Below are 20,134 nucleotides of genomic sequence, written 5' to 3'. Positions count from 1 at the left end.
TTACAGTAATATATTGTGTGTTTAGGTTTATACAGCAAAGGCCCTTATTAGCAGCTTCCTGTTCAGAGTCAGCCTGCATGTTGAGTGCTTTGAAATTTTTTTGAATTTGAATGCCTTTGAACTGGATGTGTGCTCTGTAGTTAATCATAGTCACTTACCTTCTTTATTGCCTCAGACCTTGTCTACACTTATTTACTTTGCCTCCCTGTCTTAAGGCATTTGTGTTTGCCCGTTCCTGTATTAATACAAGATACAAAGAAAGAGTTTAGAAATTCTGTATGATTCTGGATTTGTGAATCTTGTGTTTTGGACTGTCCTCAGATAAAAGTGCTGTCATCTGGGCTTGCATTTTTAATAATTGCGCTTTTTTTCTGATTAATCAAAGTAATACATACTGTTAATTTTTAGCAAAATACAGAGTAGCAAGAAGAAAATAAAAATTACTCATAATCTCAAACATTCAATGGTACCATTGTTAACCTTTCAGTGCATAGCTTACTAAAAAATATATATATTTATATAACTATATATACATATGTAATACATATATTCACATATATGTATATACTATATATAAATATACACAAATACAAATGAAATTATACTATGCACCTGGTTTTTGAAATTTACATCACAGACATCTTTTCATGTCAATATTTAAATACATCTAAATTTTCCTTTTAATAACTGCATAGAATTCCATTCCAAGGCCATGCCATAATTGTTTTAACCAATTTTATACTTGGAACATTGAGTTCTTTTCTAATTGTTTGTATTATAAACAATTCCTAAGTGAACATCCTTGTATGTATAATTTGTGTAGTTGTCAGATTATTTCTTTGGAATAAATTCTTTGAAGTGAAATTGGTGAGTCAATAAGTATTGACTTTTAAAGATTTTGTTAAATATCTCCATGTCAATATGAGAAAAGGTGTGCTAATTCTTACTATCAGTAGGATGTTAGAGAACCCATTTCCTTAAGTGTTCGCTGACACTGGTCATAATTGTTCTTCTTAATGTGCTACAGTCTGATGTCAACCAGGCTTCTGACTGGAGCCAGGTAGTTGAGCAATGAAGTTATTGATGAATAGCTGAAATGTAACTTTTTCTTGCAGTTCGCTGTCACATACGTTTTAGACACTAAGGAAGTTGACATATGGTCGTAATTAAAGGATCTGATTTCCATTCTTGCCAACACTGAGCATTGTTTCTGTTGTCCAGAGGTGGCTCACAGGAGCACCTGCCAGCAGGGCTGAGACTTCTTTTTTCTTTGTAAGCCTTATTAGATTTGCACAAATGATTGCGCAGAATCTGTGTAAGCCTGTAAGTCCTGCTCCTTTAAGTACAGAAGATAGGATATTAGATAGCGAGATTTTTGCCAGCAAGAATTATCAGTCATCCACCTTGCCCAGATAATAAGACTTGTATGGAATATTTGACTGAGTAAAATTGTATCTGAAGGGGCCTGCCAGATGATGTAACTATTAATACACTCCCCTGCAAATAATTAAGAGTTACCATTTTGAATACTTTCAAAGTATTATCCATGTGGGTCCCAAAGAACATCTTCCCAAACTGGCAAATTTGGTTTTGGCACAGGCTTAAACTGTTCCTCCTGGCAGCAATTAGCTGCTAGATTAATGTATTCTTTAAATAGAATGAGGTTATCGCTACAGAAAGGGGTGCTTGTCTTTCTGTTTACTGCCACAGGACATCAAGTACTCACTTCTTCTATAAGCATATGAAAGTGGAAATAAATTTATGTATGGGGCATGAATGCAAGTCTTTTGAGATTAGAATTTATCTTGTCCAAGGATTATTCTGGTAACAATAGCTGACATTTAGGGGACATTTCTCAAGTGTCAGGCATTCTTCTGAATACACATATTATTTCACTTAATCTTCTGAACACTCCTGTTAGGTTGAATCTGTTCTCCAAATTTTAGAGAAGGAAAAACTGAGGCACGAAGGCATCAGACAACCTGCCAAAGGTGACACATCTACTAAATGGTAGAACCAGAATTTGAACTTAGTGAGCCTGAGAGCTTCTGTCTTAATCACTATCTTAGTCCCTTCCACAGTGCTAATCTTGTTCTCAAGATGTTGTCATATTAATAAAGACATATTAAAGTAGATCTGACCCCTTTCTGGGTCATGGACCTCTGAGAATTTGATGAAAACTCTGGAAACTTTTCCTAGGCATACAGTATTTTGCAACCCTAATCAGGAGAACCCTCAACAGGACATCCAGATCTTTGGAACTTGTAGTGGCTATTGTGGATTAGAACTCAACATCCATCCTACCCTCCCTCTCTTGTGCTTTTCCTGTATTGCAGACACTGGAAAGCTAAAACATAATTCCCCATCTCCCTCTTAGAGAGGGGTCTGAATTTGCTTTAGGTTCATCACATCGGATGCATGTGTGCAGGATTTCGAAGGCCGAAGTGTTGGAGGCTGTGCTTTGTTGGAAGCACTGCAGGGTTAATGAGGTTCTCTGTATGGCTCCAGTGTTCAGTCACCAGCTTTGGGTGTGTCAGAAGGCAGAGGATGGGACAATTGTTTTGCTGGTGTGAATTGCAGCAGGTGTGGTATGGCCCTGGTGATGGCCACAGTAGAGACAGGTTTCTGATCATGGAAGTGGGGGTATGATTCTAGAATGGCAGATTCTTGATCTGAAAAGAAGCAGTAGGGCCCATGTTGTCCAGTTTTCCAGTAAGAGCTTAGAAGTTGTTCTTGGAAAGTCATTTGGAATTTGTTTATTCAGCCCTCCCAACGAGGCTTCAACTAATCAGAGTAGATTCTGTTTTTTGGTAACTGAACCTTGACGGCTACAGGAATAAATAGCTGGGCCCGAGGATAGATTTTTCAACAGGTTGGGAGTTTGGCTCTGCAGTCAGAAGTGCTTGGGTTCTTATTCAAGTTCTACTTATTAACATTGTGACCAAGGACAAATTACTTGACTTTTCCTCATTCTCAAAATGGAAAATTCTTCTATGTGGGAATTATTATAAGGACTACCTCATTGGGTTGTTGTGAGAATTATGTAAGCTAATGCATGTGATTCCTAGCACTGATGCTACGAACGAGAGTAATTATTATCATTAATCCATCAATACTGTGAAAAGGAAAAGCAGTGGACATAATTTCTGTTTCATATAAAATATAGCACTGCAGTGGTCAGTAGAATAATTGATGAGCCTCAAGTTTCCTACAGCAGTGTATTTACAGGCACAAACTGATAGTTCATTGAGGAAGGAGCTGGTCTAGGGTACTTAGGGGTTGTATTTACTTAGTCAACTAAATAAAGAGTTTTGTAGTTCTCATTCAAAATAGCATTCCAAGGGTTCTGGTAGTGAATCTCCCTTCTCAGGAGAGACCTTCAGCTATTTCAATGTGCTGTATTTTATGTGATGGGATTGGCAGATCATGGCAGCAATGTCCCAAGGCTGCAAGAACAGAAGTAGCCCATCTGGGCCTGTGAGAATCCATCTCCACAGTGCTTCTCCCTGAGCCATGCCATGGGCAGTTTTGTTCTACAATCCATAGTTGTTACTGGGCCTGTGGCTAAACCTACAACATCCTATTGAGACAGGCATATCTTAGCATACCCTACAATACATCTAGAATAGAATTCTACAGATACTGTAGTCAATTTTTTAAACCACTTGCTGGTAAAAGGAGTTAAGTTGAATTGAATACATGTCTAAGTAGCTTCCTCTAATCAATATGACCCTTTCTGGCAGGCTCTCTCCCTACCCACACCCTCACCCCCAGCCGTATTCAAATAGTTGTTTATAAGCAACAATGCAAGGGCCTGTACTCAAACCCTCACAAGGCAGCAAGGCAGGTTTTTCAAACTTAGATTTGTTAATATGCAACCAGTGGGGAGCTCCATGAAAGAGCAGTCAGAACAGTAAACAGCTTAGATCACAGAAGATTGCTTATATAAGCCATTCAAGAGTTCCTAAAGCCTTCTTCCCCCCCACCTTGATTTGCAGGTTGTCACACATTCAATTTAATTGCAAACAGCTGATAAAGGAGAAAATACCTTTAAAAGTCCTGTAAAATGGTCGCTTATTTTCCACATTTAATTTAATTTTTTCACAAGCATGTTTGACATCAGTGTCATCACCAGGAAAAGCTAAATGACCATTACTGCTGATCTCTTCGATACGTTAAGCTAGGCAACTAACCTTGCTTTGTTTCTTGACAAGGGAAATTTTAGTATTGAGACGTGTCAGGTCTATCATTTGAGAGAGTTGAGTCAGGAATATATGTCCGTATTGTTTCTAGCAGGTTGCCCAGAGAAAAAAACCTTTTGATCTTAGCTGAGATCAGTGTGGCCAGGCCCACCTTTGCATCTGCTAAAGTTATTTTGTGGAGTGATTGAATGAAAAGTGTTCTTAGATTCCGTAGCCTTCGATGTTACGGAGTTCATTCTGTCAAACAAGTCAGTTTTAACAACTACTGGTATGGCTCAGAAGGAAGACGATCAGGACGTTTGAATTTACCTGTCCATCCGGGCACTTCACAAGGCACAGACTCTTGGCCCTCTGGGTATGTTTCCGAGCTCCCTTGGAATAATAATAGTAAAAAAAAAAAAAAAAAAATGTAGCCAGTTAAGGAAATGAAGGATCTTAAGTTTCCATAGCTGCCAGTAGTGTCTCCTTTTTTCTTTGAGCTCACTCAGCTCATTCATACTTTAGATACAAAGGTCAATCTGCAGACATGCCAAGTTAGCTCAGGGAAATCACCCAGGACGCCCTTTCTTCCTTGCTTGTGCAAAGTGTGCTTTTACTCTTGTCTCATTCCTGCCTGGTTTCAAGTACTTTATTGTGTAGTGTTGACACTCTCTGGTCCCATGACCTTGGTATTTGAGAGTGATCTTTCTGATGCACAAACCTCAGCTCTCTCTTGCCAACACTGGCTTGGGTCTTGGTTCCCTATGTTACTTTAAGAAAATTTCTCCTGTCTTCTTCTGGCCCACAAAAAACAAATGGGGCAGGATCCTCCTAACCATCCCAACTCTTTTCCTCCAGGATTGGGTGGAGACTAAAGCAATCTGAAGTACAGCATAACCAACCAGTCTTTCTGAGATAGGAGGTTTTCCAAATCAGTCTGTTTAAAGACAGTGGTGACTTTCCGGGTGATGGTTTGGAAATTTTAAGGGCCCCTGATTTTATGTCTGTCTGTCTGTCTCTATAGATAAAATGATTTTTGCATCCATACCAAGTTCACGTTCAGGGGCTCAGGTGACTGACCTCAGCTGACCCAAATGCCCTGAGTACTCTTGCCAAGGGCTGGTGTTTAGCAGGCAGCGAAGTCTGTTTCCTGATCTATGAGTGTTGTGTCCAAGTCCTGATTACTGTGTGATGTTATGTGCCCTGTCCATGGAGAAGAGAAGTCCTCATTTTTTAGAGTGAAAATATGAGTGAAAAATGAGGAAGGGACTGGGCCTAGGGAAGGTTGATTAAGGGGATTCAGCTAGTAATGCAGTGTATTTCCCTTGAGGTTTTCATTTAATTCACCTGCCAATTCTAAATTTTATTCATAGAGATTCTAAGTAATATTAGGCCACATATAGGTGAGCAAAATAAACCAGATTTGCATTTAATAACCAAAATAGAAGACTAGGATAAAGGATGCACATTTTCTACATGTTTTCTGTAGTTTGACCTCAACGTTAAACTCACTTTCAAAAGCCAGAGATTCCACAACCTGAATCCATGGTCTGAGAGGTTATTGCTCCCATTTTGCAATATTCTAAGGACAGGCAGCTATTGTATTTTAATTGAAAAAAAAAAAAAATCCCAGAAGGGAACAGTGCTAGAATAGGTTCTTGGGATTTGGGGACTTGCTTGAAACTTTAATTGCTGTTTTGCATGACCTTTCACACTGACTGTTCTGAAGACTGAAAATCCTAATTTTGTTAGTGCAAATGTTACTTGATATGATGATTTACTTTTAAGTTCTGGTAAGGAGTGTGATGTGCCCTAAACATTTTCAGGTACATATGCACATTCAGCTCTCACATGGATACATTACATAGCTCATTTCCTGTAGTTTTTTCTGCAGATGTTTCAGTGAAACCAGACAGGTTCCTTTGATCATTTATCTCAGCTGTGGGGGGTTTTCAATTCTAAATGCTAATACTGATTTTTTTGTTAATTTTTTCACCATTTTTAAAATTTAAGTTCAATTAATTAACATATAATGTATTCTTAGTTTCAGAGGTAGAGACCTTATATAATTTGATTTATTTTTTAGAAGTCAATTTCAGAAAAAAATTTGATTTTTTAAAGAAAGAATTTAGTAAAAATTTTGAAATTTTGGGTGGGAGTGATGGATTGTTTCTATTATCATGAAAAGAAAACAAGGTAAAAAAATCTCCAAGTCAAACAAAAACAGTCTCACCAATATTAGTTAAGTAAACACTTTTCCGGAAGAATATTTACTGATTTTTCTCAAAATATGAAAACTGCATTTATTTCATGGTGAAATTTTTGGCTTGTGAGGGATTTTCTCCAACTTTTCTTTTTAATTAGTAAATTTCCTAAGTCTTAATAACTAGAATCTGAGTCATTTAGATATAATAAAAAGAGCATAGACTTTATAGCAAGAAAAGAGTTGGGCTAAAGGCTGGATCTGCTCCTTACAAGCTATATGTCTTTGGGAAAGTTGCCCAAAGATTATTTTGCCTGACATCAATATAGCTACACCAACTTTCTTTTGGGTAGTATTTGTTTGATAGATCTTTCTCTACTTTTAATTATTCATCTTTCTCTGGTTTATTTTTTTCCTGTTAAATAGAACATTACTTTAAAAATTTCATATAGTAAAATTGACCTTTTTTGGTGTACAGTTTGGTGAGTATTGGCAAATGCATAGAGTTGTGTAACTCTTGCCACAATCAGGATACTGAACAGTTCCTTCACCTGCCCCAGACTCCCAGGTACCTCTCCGGGCAGTCAGCACTTTCTCCCATCCCAACTGTTGTTCTCAGTGCCTATATTTTGCCTTTCCCAAAATGTCATATATAGATTTATACAATATACAGTAGTCCCCTTTACCCACAGTTTTCCTGTCTGAGGTTTCAGTTATCAGTGGTCAACCATGATCTGGAAGCAAATGATCTTCTTTCTGACAGAACCTCAGAAAGTCAGTAGTGGGGCGCCTGGGTAGCTCAGCCATTAAGCGTCTGCCTTCGGCTCGAGTCACGATCCCGGGTGGGATCAAGCCCCGCATCCGGCTCCCTGCTCGGCGGGAAGCCTGCTTCTCCCTCTCACACTCCCCTTGCTTGTGTTCCCTCTCTTGCTGTCTCTCTCTGTCAAATAAATAAATAAAATCTTTAAAAAAAAGAAAAAGTCAGTAGTAACCTGACACTACATCACAATGCCTATGTCATTCACCTCAGTTCATCTTATCACATATCACATTTTATCATCTTACATCATCATCAGAAGGGTGATGTTTCTATTGTTAATTTTCTGAAGAACCTCCCTAATGTTTTCCAGAGTGGCTGCACAAATTTACATTCCCACCAACAGTGCAGGAGGGTTTCCTTTTCTCCACATCCTTACCAACACTTGTTGTTTCTTGTCTTTTTGATTTTAGCCATCCTGACAGGTGTGAAGTGGTATCTCATTGTAGTTTTGATTTGTATTTCCCTGACGATTAGTGTGTTGAGCATCTTTTCACATGTCTGTTGACCTTTATTTAAGATTTTGTTTGTTTGTTTATTTATTTATTTAGTGTGAGTGGGGGGAGGGGCGGAAGAGAGAGGGAGAGAGAACCTCAGGCAGACTCCATGCCCAGTGTGGAGCCTGACGCAGGGCTTGATCTCATGACCCTGGGATCATGACCTAAGCCAAAATCAAGAGTTGGATGCTTAACTGATTGAGCCACCCAGGTGCCCCAATTCATTGTATATTTTAGATATTAACCCCTTATAGGATATATCATCTGCAAATATCTTCCCTTCAGTAGGCTGCTTTTTTGTTTTATTCATAGTTTCTTTGCTGTGCAAAACCTTTTTATTTTGATATAGTCCCAATGGTTTATTTTTGCTTTTGTTTCTGTTGCCTGAGGAGACATATCTAGAAAGAAGTCGCTACTGCTGATGTCAGAGAAATTACTTCCTGTGCTCTCTTCTAGGATTTTTAATTTCAGGTCTCACATTTAGGTCTTTAATCCATTTTGAATTTGTTTTTGTGTATGGTCTTAGAAAATGGTCCACTTTCCTTCTTTTACATGTAGCTGTCCAGTTTTCCCCAGCACCATATGATATCACTCATATGTGTAATCTAAAAAATAAAAAAAAAAATGAAGAAACAAACAAACAAAAAGCGGAATCTGACTTGTAAATACAAAGAACAAATTGGTGGTTGCTGGAGCAGAAGGTGGGGACAGGTGACAGGCAAAATAGGTGAAGGGGAGAGGGAGATACAAGCTTCCACTTAAAGGATGAATAAGTCATGGGAATAAAAGGCACAGCGTAGGGTATACAGTCACTGACACTGTAATAGGCTTATATGGTAACAGATGGCAGCTACACTTGTGGTGAGCATAGCATCATGTATACACTTGTCAAATCACTATATTGTACACCTGAAACTAACATTGTGTGTCAGCTATACTAAAAAAAATAAAAATAAAAAGAGTAAGTGCAGTACAAAAATATACTTTGAGATCACATTCACACTTTTTTGCAGTATATTGTTATAATTGTTTTCATTATTAATTATTGTTATTAATCTCTTACTCTGCCTAATTTATAAATTAAACTTTATAATTGGTCTGTATGTACAGGAAAAACATAACATATATAGAGTTTGATACTGTCTTTGGTTTCAGGCATCTCCGGGTATTGGAATATATCCCCCACAGATAAGGGGAAGGGACTACTCTATAGGGTTTTGAGCCTGGTTTCTTTCACTTAGCACAACTTTGAAGTTCATTCATGTTGAGATGTATATTGCTAGTTTTAACTTTGTATTGTTGAATAGTATTTCATTATATGAAAGTACAACATTTTGTTTACCCATTTACCAGCTGAAGGACCTTGGGTTGTTTTCACTTTTTTGTCGATTAAGAGTAACACCACTGGGGCGCCTGGGTTGGCTCAGTTGGTTAAGCGTCTGCCTTCGGCTTGGGTCATAATCCCAGAGTCCCGGGATTGAGCCCCACATTGGGCTCCCTGCTTAGTGGGGTGTCTGCTTCTCCCTCTGCCCTTCACCCTGCTTGTGCTCTGTCTTGCAGTCTCTCTCAAATAAATAAATAAAATCTTAAATAAAAAAAAAAAAGAATAACACTACCGTATGTCAACTATACTTCAATAATACATATATTTTTTACAAAGAATAACACTGCTATAAACATTCATTAACATGGTTTGCTGATGTAAGTTTTCATTTCTCTTGGATACTTAGGAGTAAGATTATTAGTCTATACAGTAAGTATTTATAAAAAAAAAAAAAACCCAAAACAAAACACTAGACTGTTTTCTGCAGTATCTGAAACATTTTGCATTTCACCAGCAGTTTCTGAGCTTTCCATTTGTTCCACATCCTCACCAGCACTTGGTATTGTCAGTTTTAAAATGTATTTTAACCATATCAGTTAGTGTAGAATAATATCACAATGTGGTTTTATTTTGCATTTACTTAATGATTAATGGTGTTGAGTATCTTTTTGATGTGCTTGTTTCATATTCCTGTATTTTCTTTGGTGAAATATCTTTTCAAATCTTTTGCCCATTTTTTAATTGGATGCTTTGTATTCTCATTATTGGATTTTGAGAGTTCTTTACATATTCTAGATATAAGTCCTTTACAGATATGTGATGTACAAACACTTTCTCCCAGTGTGTGAATTCTTTGATTCTTTTAGTAGTGTTGCTCAAAGAGCAAAAGTTTTTAAATAATAGGAAGTCCAGTTAATCAAAAAATATTTTCGTACTGTACTTTTAGTATTCTATCAGATAACTCTTCGCCGAGCCCAAGATCACAAAGACTTTTTCCGAGCTATTTTAAATCTTTAATTTTTACACATATCTGTGATCCATTTTGAGTTAATTTTTGTGTAAGGTATGAGTATGGGTTCAGGTTTATTTTCTTTTTTTGCGCGTGGATGTCCAGTTGGTCTGCTACAATTTGTTGAGAGATTATTCTTTTTTGATGGAGTTACCTTGTACCTTTGTCAAAAATCAATCGGCCATATATGAGTGGATCTATTTTTAGACTTTCTTTTCTTTTCCATTGATCTATTTTTCTGTCCTTTCACCAATACCACACTGCTGTGCTTATTGTAGCTTTATATTAAGTCTTGAATTCAGAGTGTAAGTCTCAGCATTGTTCTTTTTCGAAATTGTGTCAGCTATTCCTTTGCCTTTCCATATAAATTTTAGAACCAGCTGTCAATATCCCAAAATTTGGAATTTTAATTGGAATTCTGTCTGATCTCTGTAGATCAATTTGGGGAGAAATGACATCTTAATAATAATGAGTCTTCCAATGTGTGAAAAAGTGTAACTCTATTTTTGTATGTCTTTTTTGCTTTCTTTCATCAGTGTTTTTTATAGTTTTAAGCATATAGATCTTATATGTATTTCTTAAATTTTTACCTAAATATTTCAGGGCTTAATGCTATTATAGTTGGTATTCTTTTTTAATTTCAAATTCCACTGTTCATTGTTATTATATAGAAATAGAAATACAATTAATTTTTATATATTGGCCATATATCCTGAGACCTTGCTAAATTCACTTATTAGTTCTAGGAGCTTTGTTATAGTTTGGGGGCTTTTCTATGTTGATAATTGTGTCATCTGTGAAAAAAGACAGTTTTATTTTTTTCCTTTTTAACCCGTATGCCTTTTTGTCCTTTCTCTTGCCATGTTACACTGGCTAAGACTTCCAGAATAATGTTGAATAGGCGTGATGAGAGCTGTGATGGTTAATTTTATATGTCAAGTTGACTAGGCCGTGGTGCCCAGGTATTTGTCAAACATTATTCTAGATATTTCTGTGAAGGTATTTTTTAGATGAAGTTCACATACAAATCAGTAGACTTTGAGTAAAGCAGGTTACCCTCCATAATGTGCACGTGCCACATTCAATCAGTTGAAGGCCTTAATAGAAAAGGACTGGCTTCCCCAGGCAAGAAGAAACTCTGCCAGCAAACTGCTTTTGAATTCTAAATACTCTGCCGTGGGTCTCCAGGCTGATAGCCTACCCTGCATATTTTGGACTTGGCAAAGCTGCCACAATCATGTGAGCCAATTCCTTAAAATAAATTTTTATCTATCTGTCTATCTGTCTATCTATTAAACACACCCGTGCATGCACACACACACACACACACACACACACACACACACCCTGTTGGTTCTCTTTCTCTGGAGAATCTTGATTAATACAAGAGACAACACCTTTGCTTTTTCCCTGATCTTAGAAGAAAAGCACTCAATATTTCTCTGTTAGATGTAATTAATTCTATTTTCTATTCAATAAAATGTTAGCTGTAGATGCCCTTTACTAGATCCTCCTTAAGGAAATTCCCTCCTTTGTTAGCTTGATGAGAAATTTTTAAACATCATGAATAGATGTTCAATTTTGTCAAGGGCTTTTTATGCATCTATTGAAATGGTCATCGGATTGTTTTCTTTAGTCCATTAATATGGTGAGTTACACTGATTAATTTTCAAATATTGGACCAGGCCTGCAATCCAGGGATAAATTCCACTTGGTCATGATATATTACTCTCTCTCTCTCTCTCTCTCTATATATATATATATATATGGGCTTCAATTTACTAATGCTTTGTTGAGGATTTTTGTATTTATTTTCATGAGAGATATTAATCTACAGATTGTTTTCTTGATGTTTTTCTGGGGACATGAATGGTCTTGGACCCTTTTATAGAGTCCCACAATTTTTGAAATCTTTTTTTCCTCCCTTCTTCAGATTGGGTGGTTTGTACTGATCTATATTCATATTTTCTAATTTGTTCCTTTGTCATTGTCATTCTGCCAGAGAGCCCATCCAATGAATTTCTCATTTCAGATACTGTATTTTTCTGAGTTTCCACTTGGTTCTTTTTTTTATTTATATCTGTGGAGAACTTCTATTTTTTCATTCATTTCAGGAGTGCTTACCTTTACCTCCTATGGCATGTTTACAATAGCTGCTTTAATGTCTTCGTGTAATAATCCAATATTTAGGACATCCTGAGATTGGCATCTGTCTTTTCCCTTGAGAATTGGTCAAATTTTCCTGGTTCATGGTTCGTCAAGTAATTTTAAATTATATCCCGGTCATTTGACTGTTAGATCATGAAAGAAGAGAATGTTGATTTCGCTTGTTTGTTTATCTTAGCGGGCTATCATCCCACTGAGGTTCAGCCTGCAAGTTCTGTCTCATCTTCTCTGAGTGGCGTTTCCAGTGTCACTTTAATTTTCTAAGCATTTGCTGTGCTGCTTTACATCTCTCCTTTGCACGCACTTCTCAGGCATTACTCTGAGACTTGAGTAATATTTTAAATTGCAGTTCAGTTCTCACAGTTTTTGCTAGGCTGGTTTGGATCTGTCCTGGACATACACAGCTTAGGCGTGAGCCTGGGACGTGTATCTGTTTGGATACGGATTTAGGGGATCCATTTCTCCAGCTGTCTATGCCCCAGCACTTCTCCCGTGCTTTCTGGGTCTTAGAGGCTCTTTTTCCTGGTCTTCTGCCTGGAAAGACAGAGCTTCTCTTGGAGTTCTAGCCTGTTGCTGTGAGTATAGTTCCATGTGACTGGGACTACCCTGGAGACAAAGCAGCAGGAGAAAAGAGAAGGAGAAAAACCAACATGTGTTCCTCCACAGTCTTCATATCACAACATCTCCTTTTCTCAGTTGCCCTGACCAGAAACAGATTTTTTCTTTTGTTTTGTTTATTTTTCTCAAAGTTTTAGGCTGCCACGGCAGTTGCAGGTCCATGACTGGGACCACCTTTGGGGCAGGACTGTGAGAGAGAAAAAGAGGGAAAGAAAACATCAGAAGTTCTTCCTCCCATCTTCTTCAACTCACAGAGACCCCTTTTCCTGGTTGTCTGACCAAAGAGGGGTTTATCCCAGTGTTTTTATTGTCCATGCTTCTTACACAATTCCACAGTGGGACAACCCTTGGGTCAAAGCTAGAAGAGAGAAGAAGAAAAATCAGGGAATTTACTCCCATGAAAGTTTTTCTTCAAGTTCGCTACTCTTTCCAATCTGCTACTATTGCTAAGTTTTCAGAGTCCTAGGATACCTGCTCTTTAAGTTTTGGTTTTTTAGTTTTACTCCATCTTGGCTGGCACCAGAACTATAGTGTTCTTATGTTTAAGTACTATACATATTTTTTCCTACATTGCTGTACTTTAGAAAGTCATAAATTTTTGTCTTTAAACCAACGAGTTTAATCTGTTAACTTTTATTGTAATGACTGATATATACCAAATTTTTTCTACATCTTATTTGTGCTTCTGGTTTGTCTTACCTTTTGGTTTCTTCCTGCAATATTGTTGTATATCTTAAGGAATATGTAACTTCTATGAGACTTTTTAAAAATCACTAAAATAGAGATAAAGGGATCTAGCTAGAGTGTTATTTTTAAGATTAATAAGATAGGTGATTCCGGAAGAAACAGGAGTACGGCGTGAACATGGGGAAGCACAAGAAAGCAAGAAAATATGTGACCATGAAGCGAATGCTTAGTCTCCGAGATCAGAGGCTTAAAGAAAAGGATAGATTAAATCCTAAAAAGAAAAGAAAGATCCCATTGCACTCAAGGAAAGAGAAGTCCCCCAACATCCTTCCTGCTTGTTCTTCCAGTATAACATACAGCTAGGCCCACCTTACCACATCCTGGTTGATACCAACTTTATCAACTTTTCCATTAAAGCCAAACTTGACTTAGTACAGTCAATGATGGACTGTATATGCCAAGTGTATCCCTTGTATAACTGACTGTGTAATGGCTGAAATTGAGAAACCGGGGCAAAAGTATCGAGTGGCTCTAAGGATTGCCAAGGATCCAAGATTTGAATGATTACCGTGCACACACAAAGGAACCTATGCAGATGACTGCTTAGTACAGAGAGTAACTCAGCGTAAGTGTTAACATTGTGGCCACAGTTGAGCGGGACCTTAAACAAAGGATCCGGAAGATCCCTGGAGTTCCCATCATGTACATTTCTAACCACAGGTACAACATTGAGTGGATGCCAGATGATTATGGAGCCCCTTGGTTCTAATTCTTAAAAGATAGAGTTCCTCTGCCTTCCTTTACCAACTTTTTCTGTTGCCAGTTCATATTAGCAATACGCTATACCATGAATTATTCTTCTTACCCATTTGCTCTGTTATGAGCTGAGTATGTTAAATACAGTCACTTTTTGATGTTTTGAAATTGATATTTTGTATCATTTTAAATATTGTTGCATCTTTTTATAAATCAGGTGATTGCTCATATAAAAAAATAAGATTAATAGGATAAAATATTTAACATATCTAGTACAGTCCCAGATATAGTTAATTTCATAATATTCATTGAGCACCTAGTATGTGTTCCGTAACAGAAGATATAAATTACTGCTCTAGTGGAACTTACATTCTAGTGGGGGAAGATATCAATAAACAGAAAAAATAAGTAAATTACGTAGTCTGCTATGGGAAAAAATAAAGTGGGGAACGGAATAGGGAGAACAGTGGTAGGGTCGAGGTGGCAGTCGTAAACTGGCAAGTTCTTTTCTGTATGAGAAATAGTACTGCTTTATTCTTTGCATGTTAACACTTTATAGCACTTTATATTTATTTGTATAGCACTATTTATTTATTTATTTATTTATTTATTTATTTATTTATTTATTTATTGGAGAGAGGGCAAGGGGAAGAGGGAGAAGGAGAATCTTAAGCAGGCTACACACACAGCATGGAGCCTGAGGTGGGGCTTGATCTCACAACCCTGAGATCATGACCTGAGCTGAAATCAAGAGTTGGATGCTTAACCAACTGAGACACCTAAGCACCCTCTATAGCACTTTATATGTCATTTTGCAAAGCACATTAATGTCTCATATTTTATTTTTATTCTCATTCATTGATTCAACAAATGTGGACCAGACTTGTGCTAGACTCTGGGGTATAGTGGAGAATAAAAGCAGATATTGCATCTGTATGAAGTCTTTAGGGCTATTTCTACAGTATTTCCATATTAGATGAAATCACTGATACCAATTTACTTATCTCTTACATAAATATTCTTGAATCTTACTCTGTACCAGATACTATAGTAATTGATAAGTTAGCAAGATTGACATGGTCTCTATTCTTATGAGTCTTATAATTTAGTGATAAGACAAATGTTTAAACAAGCAGTTGCCTTCTCTGGCTCTAGTAGGGAGATGATTGGAAGGAAACAAGACTGGAAGAAGGAGGGCAGTTAGGAGCAAGAAGAGGTCACCCAAGAAAAATATGATGATGGCCTAAATTGGGGTGGAGGCATGTGGAAATAAAGGATGATACTAGAGATAAAGAGAAACTCTGTTTAGGAGGTGAAATTACAGTGCTGGGGAATGTGGGTGGTGGATGATACCACTCACAAAGGAGGAATGGGATGAGTTCAGTTTTCAAGATCTTAAGTTTAGAGAACAGAGCATGCAAGACATCCAGGTGTCATGTCTCTGAACCTCATGAGACATGCCAGAAATAGAAATGTGGATTTGGACATTATCAGCAATAAATAGTAACTGAAGCCATGGGAGTCAATGAGGTCATCCAAGCATATATAAAATGAAAAGAGAAAATGGCCTAAAAGAGAATTCTGAAGCATTCTATCACTTAAGAGGTGAGCAGAAGACTGTCTACGAAAGGCCCTAAGAAAGGGTGGGCAGAAGTATAGGAGGAAACGCGGGAGGTGTTGAGGCCCTGGAACCTAGGGAGGGGTGGGTTTCAGCACTGCGGACATACTGAGTGTGCAGAAAAGCCAGGTAAGAAAAACTGAAGTGTGCTCCACCACAACCAGGTCGTTTGTGTAGCTATGGTGAGTAAACAGACTGTTGTGGTGTGATTCCTGAAAGGGGGATGAGGAAGGAGACACAAAATTAATATTCTTGTCATTAACTGGGGAGGAAGCTCGGATGATTCTTTGAGAGAAAAATGGAGGGGAAGGAGGATTTTATTTTTCACTGTAGTTGATTTTTTTTTTTAAGCTGGAAAGGACTTGGGTATTTTAAAAACCAATAGGAAAGAGCCAACAGAGAAGGAAGATATAGGAAAAAGAGAATTGAAGGAACAAAGTCCCAGAAAAGCTGGGGGTGATGGAGGGACAAGAGACAACTCTTCCTTTTTAACAGAAGTTATAAAGAACAAGATATGGTTATGGATTCAGATATATTTTTAGTTTGGCAAGAAAAGGATATTTTATGGTTTCTATATTTTCTGTGAAGTTGGAAGCAAACTCATCTGCTGACAGAGAGGGAGTTCATAGCTTTAGAAAGAATGGAGAAGATTTGACTTCCTTCCATGGGGGATGGAAGAGTAGACTAGAGAAATATGTCAGGACAGGAAGAGACATGGAGGGTCCACTTGAGGCAAGCCAAGTTATGTGATCTTCTCCAGCAGTGCTCAGCAACCTGGGTGCAAGAGCAAAAAAAATCAGCCAAAATCGGGATTTTGCAAAATGGAAAGACAGTAGGTAAGGAAATTGACAGTATTGGTAAGAAAGTGATTGAAATGACTAAGAATAGAATCTAAGCTTAAATAGGAAGAAAGGAGGTGAGCTCATGGAAAATGTGGGGCAGAGGTTCCCATGAGATTAAAGAACTGAAGTCTTGGGAATCTTCTAAGAGATCTGAAAAGATAGAATATTTTGGTCTGACAATGATTTTAGAGGGGGGAGTGACTTTTGATGTTGATAAATTCCTCGGTGAGGCTGTTGGAGTACTTAGCTGAAGTGGAATTCAAGAAAGAGAGATCAGAATGTTGCATGGGTCATCCACATGGATATAGAGTTACCTTAGATGATAGCGGGACTTGAGGTAGAAGGGAAGACTGAATCAAATGCTAAAATTTTAGAGGCTATATCAATAAATAACAGCAATGAGAAGAGGGTGGAAGGTTTTAGAATCTGATGGCATGTACATCAAAGGAGCTGATTTGTTTTTGAACATTCTCTAATGGAAGTACAACCTATATTAACAAAAGCATACCAGTCTGATATATGCAGATATTAATTTTCATGTAGTGATTCTACTTGTGTAGCCACTATTCAGTCAAGAAGTCCATTTCTGAAATCTCAGAAGCCCCCACCTCATGCCTGCTTCCAATCACTTTCTTTGCCTTTTCCATAAATAAAACCATTGTCTGATTTCTAAAACCTTGTTTTAGTTTTGCCTGTTTTTTGAACTTTATATAAATGGAATCATATACCATGTACTGTATTCTTTTAATTCTGGTTACTGAGCACAAATTCATGTTCGTGAGATTCATTCATGTTGTTGCATACAGCAGGAGTTTATTGATTTTTATTGCTGTATAGTACACTATTTCATTGTATGACTATACCACAATTTATTCATCTTTCTACTATCAATAGATTTATGACCCGCCCCCCGCCAAGTTTTAGCTACGATCATTCTGTGATTGTGTCTTTTGATGCCTATATGTATGTACTTCTCTTAGGTATATGCCAAGAATAGAATTGCTGGGTCATAGAGTATAAGTATTTTCAACTTTACTAGGTAATACTAGTTTTCCAAATCTATTGTATCAATAAACACTCCTGTCAGCAGCATAGGAATTTCAGTTGCTCTATCTTCTGACCACTGTTTGACATTGTCATTCTTTTAAAAATTAACCATTTTGGTGAATGTGTTTTAGTATTTCATTGTGGTTTAAATTTGATTTCCCTGATAATTAATGAGGTTGATACGTTCTTTTGTGAAGTGCCTGTTCAGGTCTATTGCTTTTTTTTTTTTTTTTTTTTTTTTGTCCTATTGGGTTGCCTTTCTCCTCCTGACTTGTAGGACTTTTTTGTATATTTTGGGTATGAGTTTGGTGGATATATGTATAGCAGATAGCTTCTCCTACACGGTAGCCTGATTTCTGATTTCTTTGCTGGTGTCTTTTGATAATCAGAAGTTTTTGTTTTAATGTAGTCTAATTTATGACTCTTTTCATGGTTTGTGCTTTTTGTAGACTGAGATAATTGTCTAGTCCAAGGTCATGAAGGTAGTCTATGTACAGTGCTGTTCAACAGAAATTTATCTAAAAATACAGATGTTTATATCTGTACTATCCAATTCAATAGTCATTAAACACACATGGCTCTTGAGCCCTGGAAATGTGGCTAGAGTGACTGAGGAATTGGATTTTAAATTTTATTAAATTTTAGTAAATTTAAATAGACACATGTGGCTGTTAATTGTGCTATTGGGCAGCTGTGTTGCCTAAATGCTTTATTATTTTACCTTTCAGATTATTTCTATGAGCCACTGGGACTGGTTTTTGTTTGTGATTTGAGGTATAGGTCAAATTTCATTTTTTTCCATATGAATATCCAGTTGGTGGCACAGCACCATTTATCAAGAAGATTGTCCTTTCCACACTGCTCTGTCACCTTTGTTGCATGTTAAATTTCCACATATGAATAGGTCTGTTTCTGGATTCTCTGTTTATTCAGTTGTCTGTCTTTTTGTCAGTATCACACTATCTTTATTACTGTAGGTTTATAATAAGTCTTGATATCCAGTGGAGGAAATTGCTTTATTTCATTCTTCTTTTTCTTAGCTGTTCTGGACTCTTCATTTTCATTTAAATTTTATAAGCAGCTTATCAATTTCCACAAATTCATTCTGGGACTTTGGTATTAAATTAGATCTGAGATCAACTTGGAGTTAGTGGAAATTTTTACAATATTGACTCTTCCAATTTGAATAAGGTCTATCCCTCCTTTAATTTAGTTAATTTTTTCCCTTTAATATCTTATACTTATAGGTCTGCCATATCTTTTATTGAATTTTCTTAGCTTCTTGCTTTGTCTATGGCCTCCAGTATGTTGTTGAATAAAAGTGGTGATATGGGTATCTCATTCCCAATTTAAAGGGAAATCTTCCAATACTTTAAGCATGAGATTTACATTAGGTTTTATTGTAGGTATTCTTTATGTGATTGAGGAAGTTTCCTCCTATTCCTAGTTTACTCAGTGTTTTTGAGATGTTGATTTTTTTAATTCAGTGCTTTATCTGCATCTTCTGAGATGATCAATGACTTCTCTTTTACTCTCTTAATATGGTAAATTACATTGATTTTTGAATGTTAAATTAATCTTACATTCTTGGGGAAAAAATCCAATTTGGTTTTAATATACTTCCCCTGCACTATATTGCTGGATTTTGTCTGCCAATATTTTGCTTAGGACATTTTCATTCATATTGGCCTATAACTTTTCTTTCTTTTCTTTTTTTTTTTTTTTTAGTTTCAGATACCAAGGGTACATTATCTTCATAAGATGGGTTGGGAAGGGATCTTTTTTTTCGTATTCTCTGGAGAAGTTTATGTTATGTTCATGTTATTTCTTCTTTAAATGTCTGGGAAAATTAATCAATGAAGCATCTGGGTCTGGAGTTTTCTTTATGGGAAGGTTTTTAATAAAAGATATGATTTCTTCTATAGATGTAGTACTGTCTAGCTATCAGTCTCACTGTGGCTTCTTTGAAGGTAGTTTTTTTTTCCCCCTCTGGCTGCTTTCAAGATTAACTTCTTGGTTTTTTTAGCCATTATATGTATGTTTTCTAGTCTTTATCCTCCTTGAGATTCATGGTTCCCTTTGAATGTGTGGCTTGATGTTTTCCATTGTTTTTTGAAAATTTGTGGCCATTTCCTCTTTAAATATATTGCTTCTGCCCAAGGCTCTCTATTCTTTTTTGGTGACTCTAATTACTGGTATTTAGACCTCTTTACCATATATTATATGTCTGTCATGCTCTTTTCCTTTCCATTTTTGTTTTTCTATGCTTCATTCTAGATTTTTTCCCCTGACCTATCTTCCAGTTTCATCTGTGTAAATATGCTATGAAAGCCTTTCATTGAGATCTAAATTTGAGTTATAGTATTTTC

The 20,134-nt window shown here is 36.8% G+C and overlaps 1 protein-coding gene and 1 pseudogene across 7 annotated transcripts in view; both read left to right on the top strand.

The window, feature by feature from the left end:
* Nucleotides 1-20,134, top strand: part of ATG10 (autophagy related 10) — a 247,759-nt gene that overhangs the window by 176,114 nt on the left and 51,511 nt on the right. The window lies entirely within an intron of this gene.
* On the top strand, nt 542-19,492 carry LOC148110056 (rRNA-processing protein FCF1 homolog pseudogene; annotated as a pseudogene).

The sequence above is a fragment of the Ursus americanus genome, chromosome 5, assembly GCF_024610735.1.
Source record: "Ursus americanus isolate L20-20 chromosome 5, mUrsAme1.1.p, whole genome shotgun sequence".
Classification (NCBI taxonomy): Eukaryota; Metazoa; Chordata; class Mammalia; order Carnivora; family Ursidae; genus Ursus; species Ursus americanus.
This window is presented reverse-complemented; position numbering and strand designations above follow the sequence as displayed.